This window comes from Lygodium microphyllum, chromosome 6 (assembly GCF_053477565.2).
Source record: "Lygodium microphyllum isolate KBCC chromosome 6, Lygodium_microphyllum_v1.1.10, whole genome shotgun sequence".
Classification (NCBI taxonomy): Eukaryota; Viridiplantae; Streptophyta; class Polypodiopsida; order Schizaeales; family Lygodiaceae; genus Lygodium; species Lygodium microphyllum.
In genome coordinates, this window is record NC_141140.1 from 145,942,349 (window position 1) to 145,954,440 (window position 12,092).

A 12,092-nucleotide genomic window follows, 5' to 3' on the forward strand; every position below is an offset into this window, starting at 1 on the left:
AGTTGTATCTAAATGATGTTCAATGAACTTCTTATAATAGGATAATTTAGGAAGAGAGTGCTCTAGACCAATATGAGTAAAGCATTAGTAACATAACTTCTATTTTAAAAAAATTAAAAAATAATTTTGAAAAAGATATATAGATTTATCATTATAAATTTTCACTTTGAATATTTGCTTCTGATCCATTGTATTGTAATTATAGTAGTCTTTGTAGTAATGATATAGCATCTTGTCCATTTCACATTACTAACATGATCGTGATTATATGATAATAATATTAAATCTAAATTCAAATCACAAAAAGTTGGGTGCTTCAAACTTCTCACTCATGTTTTCCCTCCCTCCTTATCTCTCTCTCTCTCTCTCTCTCTCTCTCTCTCTCTCTCTCTCTCTCTCTCTCTCTCTCTCTCTCTCTCTCTCTCTCTCTCTCTCTCTCTCTCTCTCTCTCTCTCTGCCACCATGATGGAGAAATTCGACGTTCAACAAGGTGCGTGAGCTCTTAGGCCACATTTATACTATTATTTAACTAATTTCAAAATGATGGAAAATAAATTGATATTTGATTCAACTTCTTTAATGACAAACATTTGTGTTAAAAAGTTTTGCAGATATTGAATAGGAGAAGAAGAGTATACAATATAAAGATATTGAAGTAAATCTCTCTTTCCTTTCAATACATTTTCAAGTATTGATATTGAAGCAAATCTCTCTACTTTCATAGTAATTACATAAGTATTTACAAGGCAATACAAAAAAACTTTTAATGAGGACTTTTCCTAGAAGAGGCATCCTTTTTAGGAGTCTTTTAGGCTTTCTTTGATACTTTAGTTGCCATAGGTATTGAAAATATGCCTTCGTCTTGTTATGGTTTTGGAAATATCTTCTTTCTTATCCATTTTCACACTCTCCATGGTCTCCTTGTCTCTTTGGTCCACAACTTTTTAAATATATTTTAAAACCTTGTTCTTGCCTTGATTATCTTTCTCTTGTTGTGGTTGGATACAATTGATAACCACATGCTTCAATAGAAAAAATAAAAAATAATAATTTTTAAATAAGTAGCAAAATTTTGAATGGTGAGAGAAGCCTTTAATCATTGCACTTATACCTTGACATTTTCATGGGATTCCTCCAAAGAATTTATGAAATAACATTGCTTGGCCTAGAAAGCTTGGCTAGCTTTAAGGCACCTGATGAATCGTCTAAGATAGTTATCTAGGATTATAATTTATCTCCTAGTAGTTGTTTTTTTTCTTACCATGCTAACAATGATTTATAAAACAAGTAAAAAAATTTGCAAGGTCTTACTAGATTCATTTTCATTGATTGATTTGCAAAAAAATCCAATGCTAATTGTGATAAAAATAAATTAGATGTATAATATCCCATTACTAGTTTACAAATTTGGATCCATACTAAAAATACTTAAGACTTAAGATTTTTGTAATTTCAATCCCAAATTTGAGCTCATAAGGCTAAAAAACCTTGAAAACGATTGTAAACGTGACCTATTTGAGTTCTGGATAAAGTTTCAAGATTGTAGTTTTACACACTATCTTATGAAACACAAAATACTAAAGAAGCAATGTGCAAGCTACCATATTCGCATTTCATAAGCCAATGGTGTCACTAAATTGATTGCTTATTACGCATTCTCTATTTAATAAATTCATGTCAATAAATTAATGACTCGCTTTTCTTTAAGTGTTGATGATGATCTAGCATGGCCATGAGACCATTTAAAGACCAGTATTCCTAATGCATCACTTAATGGGGTGATCAGAGCACTCTCATGGGGATATCTGGTACAGGTAGTACAAGTTATGAAGGGGGAAAGAAGTGTCTGCCAAGTGTAAGAGTGTACACAAGAACCAAGGAATTACACATAAATGAAGATGGATTGAGTTCTAAGAGGAGCAAGTGCATTAGCATTGTGTATATGTATCTATGTGTGCATCCAGGGATGCCTAGGAATGTTTACTTGTGTGTAATGAGCATTGTGTTCATTTGGGGTCATCCTCTCCCCTACAAGTCAAGGTTTAAGGTATTTTCTTTCATTAAGAAAGAGGAGAGAGGGAATTCTCTCACTAAGAAAGACAAGAGACATGATCCTTTGGAAGTGAGGAGAGAAGCGATTTTCTCTTTCTAAGGTCTAAAATGACACAAGCTTTTGTGTGGAATTCAATCTTAAGGTTGAGGCCCAAGGCAATCTAATGAACTCTCCTTATCTATGACTCAAGGTGGTTGCATGGATCACAAGTTAAGAGTACAGTTTAAAAAGCTCTTTTTTGAAAAATCCATTTTTAAAATATCTCCCAATAGAAAAACGATCTCTAAAAATAGGCCGCAAAGTTTATCGAAAACAACGAGATCTACAACTTTTGTGTTGGACGTTTTTTCATCCAAACAACGCACAAAGAGATATCTCAAAATTAGTGCTGCAGAGTGGAACAACCACATCTTGCATGAAGATCAACTCAAAACTCTCTCCAAGAAGAGAAGCTCTTGAAAGCCTATAAAAGAGGAGGCTCTCCTTGGGTATAAGGGAGAGGGGAAGGAAGCATCACTTTGCATGTATCCAAGAGGAGAAGAGAAGGTGCAAGTGATGCGAAAGCCCTACTGAAATCAAGTGCTGCGGAAGCTCTGATGAAATCAAGTTCTAAGAGGAGAAGAGAATATGCAAGTGCTGCGGAAGCTCTGGTGAAATTAAGTTCCAAGAGGAGAAGAGAAGGTGCAAGTGCTGTGGAAGCTCTACCGAAATCAAGTTCCAAGAGGAGAAGGGAAGGTGCAAGTGCTGCGGAAGCTCTGCTGAAATCAAGCGCCAAGAGGAGAGCCCTACACATATTGTGTAGGAGAGAAGGAGACTCAAGAAGGATCAAAAGGTGCCAACTTCCAAGTTGTGCAAGTGTTAGCCGCTTGTATACCGTGCACGGAACCGTGATCTTGTTTTCAAGATCTACAAGTAAGAACTGGGTTATGTGTAACAGAGGAGCTTGCTCCTTGTCAATAATATAACTCCACAAGGGGTGGACTGGCCCATCGTCCAGTCCCTAGTGTGTTGCCAATTTATCTACCTCTCTCTCTACATCTTTCTTTTCTCTCATCTATTCTCCCTCTGTGCCAACATAATATTCACCATATATATTTTAAGAATATAAGAAAGTCGAGTGTGTATCTCAGATTCTATAACAGTGGTATTAGAGTAGGTCTCTTTGGTTTTCTCAAAGTAAAGGTGATCCTTGCAAGAAGAAGGTAAAGATGGCAACTGATGAAGCACCTACAAGTGAGCAATTACAGGCTCAATTAACAGAGTATCATAGCTTGTTGGAGATTCCCGAAGTACATCAATTGATTGACAGCTTAAGGGCAAGGGAAGAAGCTACTTATGAAGGATCGAATCCTCCAAAAGATGGTGATACTAGAGGAAACACCATTGCACCAATTGATGGTGAAGATGCAAAGCATCCAATTGCTAAGAAGCTTGCTAGAAGGAAGAAGGATTCTCGGGTCAAGAAGAGTAAAAAGACCTCACCTTGAGTGAGGTGGATAAGAAGGGAGTCATCTCCCTCAGCAACCAATTACTCCCTTGATTACTCAAGTTCCTCCTCCTCCTCCTCATCTTCTAGTTTCTACTCTCTTGGTTCTAAGTCTTGTGCAATCCGCAAACGGACAAAGAGGGACCATAAGAGGAGCAAGCTTAAGAAGACTAAGACTTTCAAGTCTAGGGATAAGGACATAAATTTTGACTCTTACTCTAGTAAGAGAGATCCTGCTAAAGCGTTAGCCTTTGTCATGAAATTTGAAGTTGCTTTTTCTGATAGCAATTTCTCAGAAAAGTCCAAGCTAAGGCGTGTAGGCATACACTTGAAAGACACCGCTAGCAATTGGTTGTTGACTCTCATTTTGGAGGGAAGGAAACCTATGACTTAGGAAAAGTTCAAGAAGAAGTTTTATGCTCAGTTCTTGTCTCCTGATTTTGAGAATGATGTCAAGAAGGAGTGGGATTGGCTAGGCCAGAAAGAGCATGAAAAGGTCACTAGTTATGTGGACAAGTTTTGGTCTACTCTTCTCAAGGTTACTCCTTTCATGGAGATCAACGATGAAGAGAAGAAAAAGAAGTTTGAAGCTGACCTACTCCCTCATTTACATAGAACCATGAAGGTGTATCCACATGAAACCTTATATTGCATGATGGAGTCTGCTATCATAGGTGAAAGTTTGCATACACCTCGTACATCTCGAAAGTTGGAGATGAGTTCTTATAGAGCTAGACAAGAGCAGCGCTATGATCAACCAGGAGACATGGCTAATCGAAGAAGACCTACCTTTACCCATGACCAATATTCAAAGCCAGAGGATAACAAGAAGAAGTGAAGTATCTCTCACCCTCTAAGATACAAAAGTACAAAGAGGAAGGAAGGTGCTTTCTGTGTGGTAAGTTAGGGCATATGAAGCCTGATTGTCCTCACAAAAGGAAGGAAGCAAATGTGGTTAAAGATCCTCCTCCGCTATCCTCAAATTCCGTTCCAGATGTGCAAGCTAACACTCATTCAAATGAGAAGAAAAGACAACTCTTAAAGGGTTGGGGGACACTCAACAATCAATGAGTTTTGATACTCTTTGATCCAGGGTCCACAAATAATTTTGTGATAGCAAATACTGTTGAAAGGGGACAAATTTCACGAGATCAATTGAGAATACCAATTGGATCAGGTTCGGCATTTGAAATACTGACAACCAATTCTACTCCTATTCAAGGGAAGTTGAATCTTAGAATTGGGAATTACCGCGACCAAGAATCTTTTCTACTTGCACCCATATAGGTAATTGTGATGTTATCTTAGGCATGCCTTGGCATTACAAGATTAGACCTCTTCTCGATTTTGTTAATAATATCCTTGCATTTCAATTCAAGGGCCGGAACATAGTATGCATTGCTGATGCTAGAGATTGGCATGTGCCAATGGTTAGTCATGTTAGCATTTCTAAAGAAATAAAGAAAGTTATTTCTGCGTACATGATTTTTGTGAGAGAGTCAAAAGAAACTAATGATTCAAGGGCACTTGGTGCCTCTAATGAACACACAATACTAACTAATGCTTCTAAGTCTCAGACTTTAAAAGAACTCCTCTCTTTAATTGATCAAGCTAGACATGATTTTGTTAAACAATATGAAGATTGTTTTAGTGATTCACTCCTAGGAGAGTTACCTCCTAAGCGCCCAGAAGATCACACAAGTGATCTTATCCCATGCAATTCACCACCTAACCAACCGCCTTACCGAGTAAGTGCAAGTCAGCAAGAGGAGATCCTAACACAAGTAAACGAATTGTTGGAAAAAGGGTTAGTTCAACCTAGCTCTTCTCCATACTACTTTCCGGTCTTACTTGTTCAAAAGAAAGATAGTTCTTTCCGTATGTGCATAGACTACAAATCTTTAAACAAGATCACAATCAAGAATCGTTTTCCTATCCCAAGGATAGATGATATCTTGGATAAGTTGCAAGGGGCTAGTATCTTTAGTCACATTGATCTCAAGAGCGGCTATCACTAGATACGGATAGCACTTGAAGATGTTCATAAGACAGCTTTTCGTACGACATTTGGACTATACGAGTTCTTAGTCATGCCATTTGGTTTGACTAATGCATCCGCCACATTCAATCGAATGATGGAGAGAATTTTCAGACCTCACTCAAAGTTCACACGTGTCTTCTTTGATGACATTCTAATATTTTCACGGTTTGAAGAAGAGCATAGAAAACATATATCTATTGTTTTTCAAGAGCTTCGCAAGCATAGACTACAGGTCAATGCTAAGAAGAGTGAATTTTTCCTTTCGGAAATTCATTACTTAGGCCATATTATTTCTCACAATTTGGTGAGAATGGATCTTGAGAAGATTTAAGCCATTGTTGAATGGCATACACCTACTACTATACATGAAGTTAGAATTTTCTTGGGTCTATGTTCATACTAGAGGAGGTTCATATGAGGTTTTGCGTATGTTGCATCTCCTCTACATGACCTTACTAAGAAGTGAATGCCTTTTTGCTAGGGATCAAGGCAACTACAAGCCTTTGAAAGAATTAAGTTTCTTGCAACTCAAGAATTAGTTCTCATAGTTCTAGATATTCAAAAACCTTTTGAAGTTCACTGCGATGCTTTTGGGGATTGCATTGGAGCTGTGCTTAACTAAGAGCATTATGCAATAGCATTTGAGAGCCGATGCCTCAAGGACCATGAAATACATGCTCCAATATATGAGAAAGAGCTTATGGCGGTGGTACATGCTCTTTAAGTATGGAAATACTATTTACTTGGTGCAGATTTTGTTATTAAAACAAATCACCAAAGTCTAAGATACTTCCTCACTCAGAAGAAGCTCTCACAGAAACAGATGCGTTGGACAAATTTCTTATCTACGTTTCATTTTCAAATCCTTCACACATTTGGAACTAAGAATGTGGTAGCAGATGCTCTATCACGGTGACCTCGAGTAAATGCAATCACAACTGTTTACCATAACAAGTTCATGGATTTATCCAAAATGTATGCAACTGATTCTGACTTCTAAACCATATGGGATCAGCTTAACTCAGGTCAATCGATTACACCTTACTCGATTCAAGATGGTTATTTGTATCATCATCAAGCAATTTGTGTAGCATTACCATTGCGGCACAAGGTAATGGATGAGGCACATGCATCTCCATATGCTAGACATAGGGGTATTCTACCCACTACTCAAGCATTTGAAATATATTTCTTTTGGCACACTCTTAGAGCTGATATTGAAAGATATGTCCGCGAGTGCAAGATATGCCAAAAAGTAAAGTATGATAGGCATAAACCACCTGGTCTATTGAAGTCATTATCTATTCCCAATGAGCCTTGGGAAAGTATAGCCATGGGCTTTATCATGGAGCTTCCTCGCACACAAGCAGGCAATGATGCAATCTAGACTGTCATTGATAGATTCAATAAGCAAGCTCACTTTATACCTGTGTGAAAGACAATCAAATTCGATCATATGGCTAAGCTATTCATTGCTCATATTTTCAAGCATCATGGCATGCCTAAGTCCATTATAAGTGATTGAGATCCCCGCATGACCAGCCTCTTTTGGCAAACTCTCTTCGAGAACCTCGTGACAAAGTTAAAATTTCTCTCCCTCTCTCTCTACATCTATCTTTTCTCTCATCTATTCTCCCTATGTGCCAACATAATATTCGCCATATATATTTTAAGAATATAAGAAAGTCGAGCGTGTATCTCGGATTCTATAACAAATGGTAAAGAAGGACAATGTGTCTTATGAAACATGAAACACTAAAGAAGCAAAAGTGGTGCAGCTACCATATTCACATTTCATAAGACATTGATAAAGAAGGACAATGTTTCTTATGAAATGCAAAATCCTAAAGAAGTAAAAGTAGTATAAGCCATCATATTCACATTTCATAAGACATTGATGAAGAATAACACAAAATTAGATGCTTCAATCATATATTGTATTTTATGAAAAGTGAAATCATAAGAAAAAAAAGTAGTATAAGCTATCATATTCGTGTTTAAAAGACATTGGTGAAGAATGACACAAACTTAGAAGATAATGGTGAAGAAGGATACAAAATTAGATGCTTCAATCCTGCGTGTATCTTATGAAAAATGAAGTACTGAAAAGGAAATGTAGTATAAGCCATCATATTTGCATTTCATAAGACGATGGTAAAGAAAGACACAATATTATATGCTTCATTCCTTGGCTTTAGAAACATGATTTTTTAGCCCATAGCATGCATAGATCCCCAAAAATTGTGTTTCTCAAGACAATTTGTTGACTAATTATCAATCTCACTAGTAGCTATCCATTTTTAAAGAAAGTAAGGCTTGCAAGGATTGAAACCCTAGGTAGCAATTTATTTAGAAATATTCAACATCAAAGATTTATAAAAGGCTAGTAGATGGAGATTAGACCCAAAGATTTTGGCTTATCCTAGTGGTTGATATCTTTCAAGAGATATGCACTTGCCAAAACTAGACTCTTCTCGTTAAAAATAAGTTTGGAATTTAATAAACTATGTCCTTGTAAATGACTTATTTGAAATAGGGAGCTCTTTTATATAAGACTTCTCAAAAGGTGATCAATAGTCCTAGATTTTAAAAAAATGATCATTTTTCCCAAAAAAATCACACTATTCAAGGCCAAAACTATTGTTTTTTTTCTTATTTTGGAGTCCCCTTGTAGAATCCTTCCTTTTCAATCTCAATTAATTTCTTCGGACACAAACAAAATAATTATGTGCAATTCTCAAGACCTTAGGCCTCTACAGGTAAGGTATCCTTCACAAATGTGCCTATTTGCTCCTTTGAGATATTATGAAATAAAGTTTACTTGTTTTCTAGATAGATTACAATAAATATTTACGTATTGAACTATAAGAAGATGTGTTTTGTTGCAATGTGTGTTTGAAACTAATGTTGAGAAACTCCTCATGCAAATATTTTTTAAAATCTTTAGATTCAAATAAAAACTTAGTCATTTCATGAAATACAAAGTATAATTGTCCCAACTAATAGTGTAGATTTATATTGTGCATGTCTTATAACAAGATTTGATCAATTTAATACTTGGAAACTAGTTTTTCTCCCTTATCTTATAAAATGAAAATTTAGTTCATATCTCTATGGTTTTTCTCCAAGAAATTCATGTTTCTTATAAACACTCTAACTATTTCTCCCGTAAATGCGATTTTAGTTCATGTCTCTATAGTCTATCTCCAATTAATTCATGTTTCTTACAAACAGTCTAACTTTTTCTCTATTGTCTTATGAAGTGTGATTTTAGTTCATGACTCTATAGTCTATCTCTAAGAAATTCATATTTCTTACATTAGTCTTACTTTTTGTATGGGTTTTTATTTTGGGCAAAGACAAGGCACTTGTAAGTATTTGTGATAAAAATTGACAAAAAAGAGACTATCCTTTGAAGGAATGAATCGATTGAGGAGATAAGTAATTATATGATTTTTGACTTTCTTCACAAAGAAATAAATTCATCTAAGTTCAAGAATATCAATGCCATGTTGAATGTTCCTTGATTTGATCCATTTAATACTTGAAATCTAGTTTCTTTGCCTTGTCTTATGAAATGCAATTTTAGTTCATAACTATGTAGTTTGTCTCCAAGAAATTTGTATTTCTTACATTAGTCAAATTTTTTCTTCCTTGTCTTATGAAATGCGATTTTACTTCATGATTTTGTAGTCTATCTCCAGAAAATCTGTGTTTCTTACAAACAGTCTTTCTCCTTTATCTTATGAAATACAATTTTAGTTCATGACTCTATGAACTATCTCCAAGAAATTCATGTTTCTTACAATAGTACAAAGAAATAAATTCATTTAAGTTCAAGGATATCAAGGCAATATTGAATGGTCCTTTCAACCTTCAAGCGCGTGTGGAGGATCTTACTAATAAGCTTCAAGTTTTATGAAAGATTATATTATATATGTATAGAGCCTTACAATTTCTAGTTATGTACATTATACTAATTCAAGCAACCAATGCCTCCAAGATAACTCTTATTACCAGGCAGAACCTCATTAAATCAATGGATCTTTTGTTGACAAAGTAGAAATTCATTAATAAGGAGTTCAATCTCAAAACATCTTGGAAATTAAATGAATGGAACTTTTGTTGACAAAGTAGGAAATTTATCTAAGTTCAAATATATCAAGGTAAGATTGAATGTTCCTTTCAATCTTCAAGAGCTTCTAGAGTATCTTACTAACAAGCTTCAAGTGTATAGGGAAGATTATACTAGGCATATAGAGAGTTTGTAACTGACAATTATGTGTATCACGCTAATTCAAGTAACCAACGCTTCATCTTAACAAAGTCACAATAAAATATATGTATCCTTTACCATGGATTGATGATTTATTGGATTAGCTAGGCAATGGATCAGCTAGACAAATTAACATATTTCGCATTAATTAATTTGGCATTTGGGTATTGCAAACACAATTGGATCTAGTTGAGACAGCATTTTGTACGCCTTCTGGATTGTATGAATTTAGAGTCATGCCCTTTGGACTCACAAACCCTTGAGGCACTTTCCAAAGAATTGGCAATGCTATGTTTCATGATCATATCTCACAAGGAGTTTTGGTTATATATTTGGATGATATTTTGATACATACACATATATGGAAATAGCATTTACAAGTACTACAATTTGTGCTCAAAAGATTACAAAAATATAATCTTAAAATTTAACTTAAGAAATGCCAATGGGATCTTACAAAGCTCAAGTTTTAGGTTATAATTTCTAATGTTGGAATTCAAGTAGATCTCCAGAAGGTACTAGTAATTCAAGATTATCCTATGCTAGCATTTATAAGACAACTCCAAAGATTTCTAGGACTAATAGTAGCACAACAAGGTTTATACTAGATGTTGCTACTATTACATACCCATTGAGAAAACTATTAAAGAAAAGAGAAAAATATCGATGGTCATCAGCACGTGAGATAGCATTTTAGCAATTGAAAGAACTCATGGCAACAACAACAATTTTGAAATGTCCACATTTCAACAAACCATTTCTTCTTCGCACAGATGCATCCAATATAGATCTTGGAGCAGTGTTGTTACAAAAGAATGATTACAATGAATGGCAGCCTTTATGTTTCATAAGCTGCAGTTTAACAAAGGCAAAAGAAAACTATTTAGTCATAGAGAATGAGCTCTTATTATTTGTTTGGTCTATCACAAAATTATATTTGTATCTTCATGAACCAAAGGTAACAATAGAAATAGACCACAATCCTTTAATATCATTGATCAAGAAAACATACCCACTAGGAAGGCTATTACATTGGATACACAAGGGGGTCACCTTATAGAACATGTAATATACCACGTGAGTTCAAAAGAAAGGGTATTTTTATTATGTTGACTTACAATTTTCCAAAAACAGAAGGGGTTTATAAATGCACCTCATGTAAAATTTACATTAGGGGTGTTTTTATTCAAAAATTTTCAGAAGCACACTTTTTAAGGGAGGCGGGGGGGAGGGGGGGTGTGTGGGGTGTGTGGGGTGGGAGGGGGATGGGTGGGGGGAAGTTGGGGGGAGGGGATCAATACTTAAAGGCATATATGTTCTCATGAGACAAATATTTACAACTAGCATGGGGGAGGGGGAGTGGATTCTATAATAGCTTTTCATCAATATGAATTTACCTTGTGTTCACATTAAAATCCAAACAACTTCCAAGTTTGAGGATTATAGGCAGCACACCAGGTGCTTTTTTCGGGTGAGGCAAAGCATTCATAGTTGTTTTCTCTCCTTGAAATTTTATTAGCCTTTCCCTTTAGGGCCCCGGGGGATCCACCTTATAGGCCCGTAGGTGTAGCACGTGCACTCAACAGGAGGGGGTTTAATATCAGTTTCACCTACAGATTTAAAATGAAAGAAGGGGGTTAAATATTGTATACTGAGAAATTAAAATAAGGGGTATTTTTATCCATAAATCTTCAGAACTAGGTTGTTAGTACACACACACACACACACACACACACACACACACACACACACACACACACACACACACACACACACACACACACACACACACACACACACACACACACACACACACACACACACACACACACACACACACACACACACACACACACACACACACACTACAAGGTATTATGGATATACCGACACGGCCTATCGACGCAAAAATCGGTATATGCCTCGGTATAAGTCTTTCTATACGTCTCGGTATGTGCGTCGGTATACAAAAATACTGAGGCGTATACCGAGACTTATACAGAGGCGTATACCAAGGCCAAAAAAAAGTCCTAACCTTAATCTTTTCCTTTTCTCTCCAGTGATGGGTTTCTACCAGTGTTCGAAATAAACTTATGTGCAAGAGCTTACAAAACCTATAAAAGCAAGAACTAGGATGTTTTTTTACTAAATTTCAAAGGCATTTTTTAAAAAATACACCAAACTCTCCCAACATCATATAACAAAAAGTACTATAAAATCAAGTAAAAAACAAACA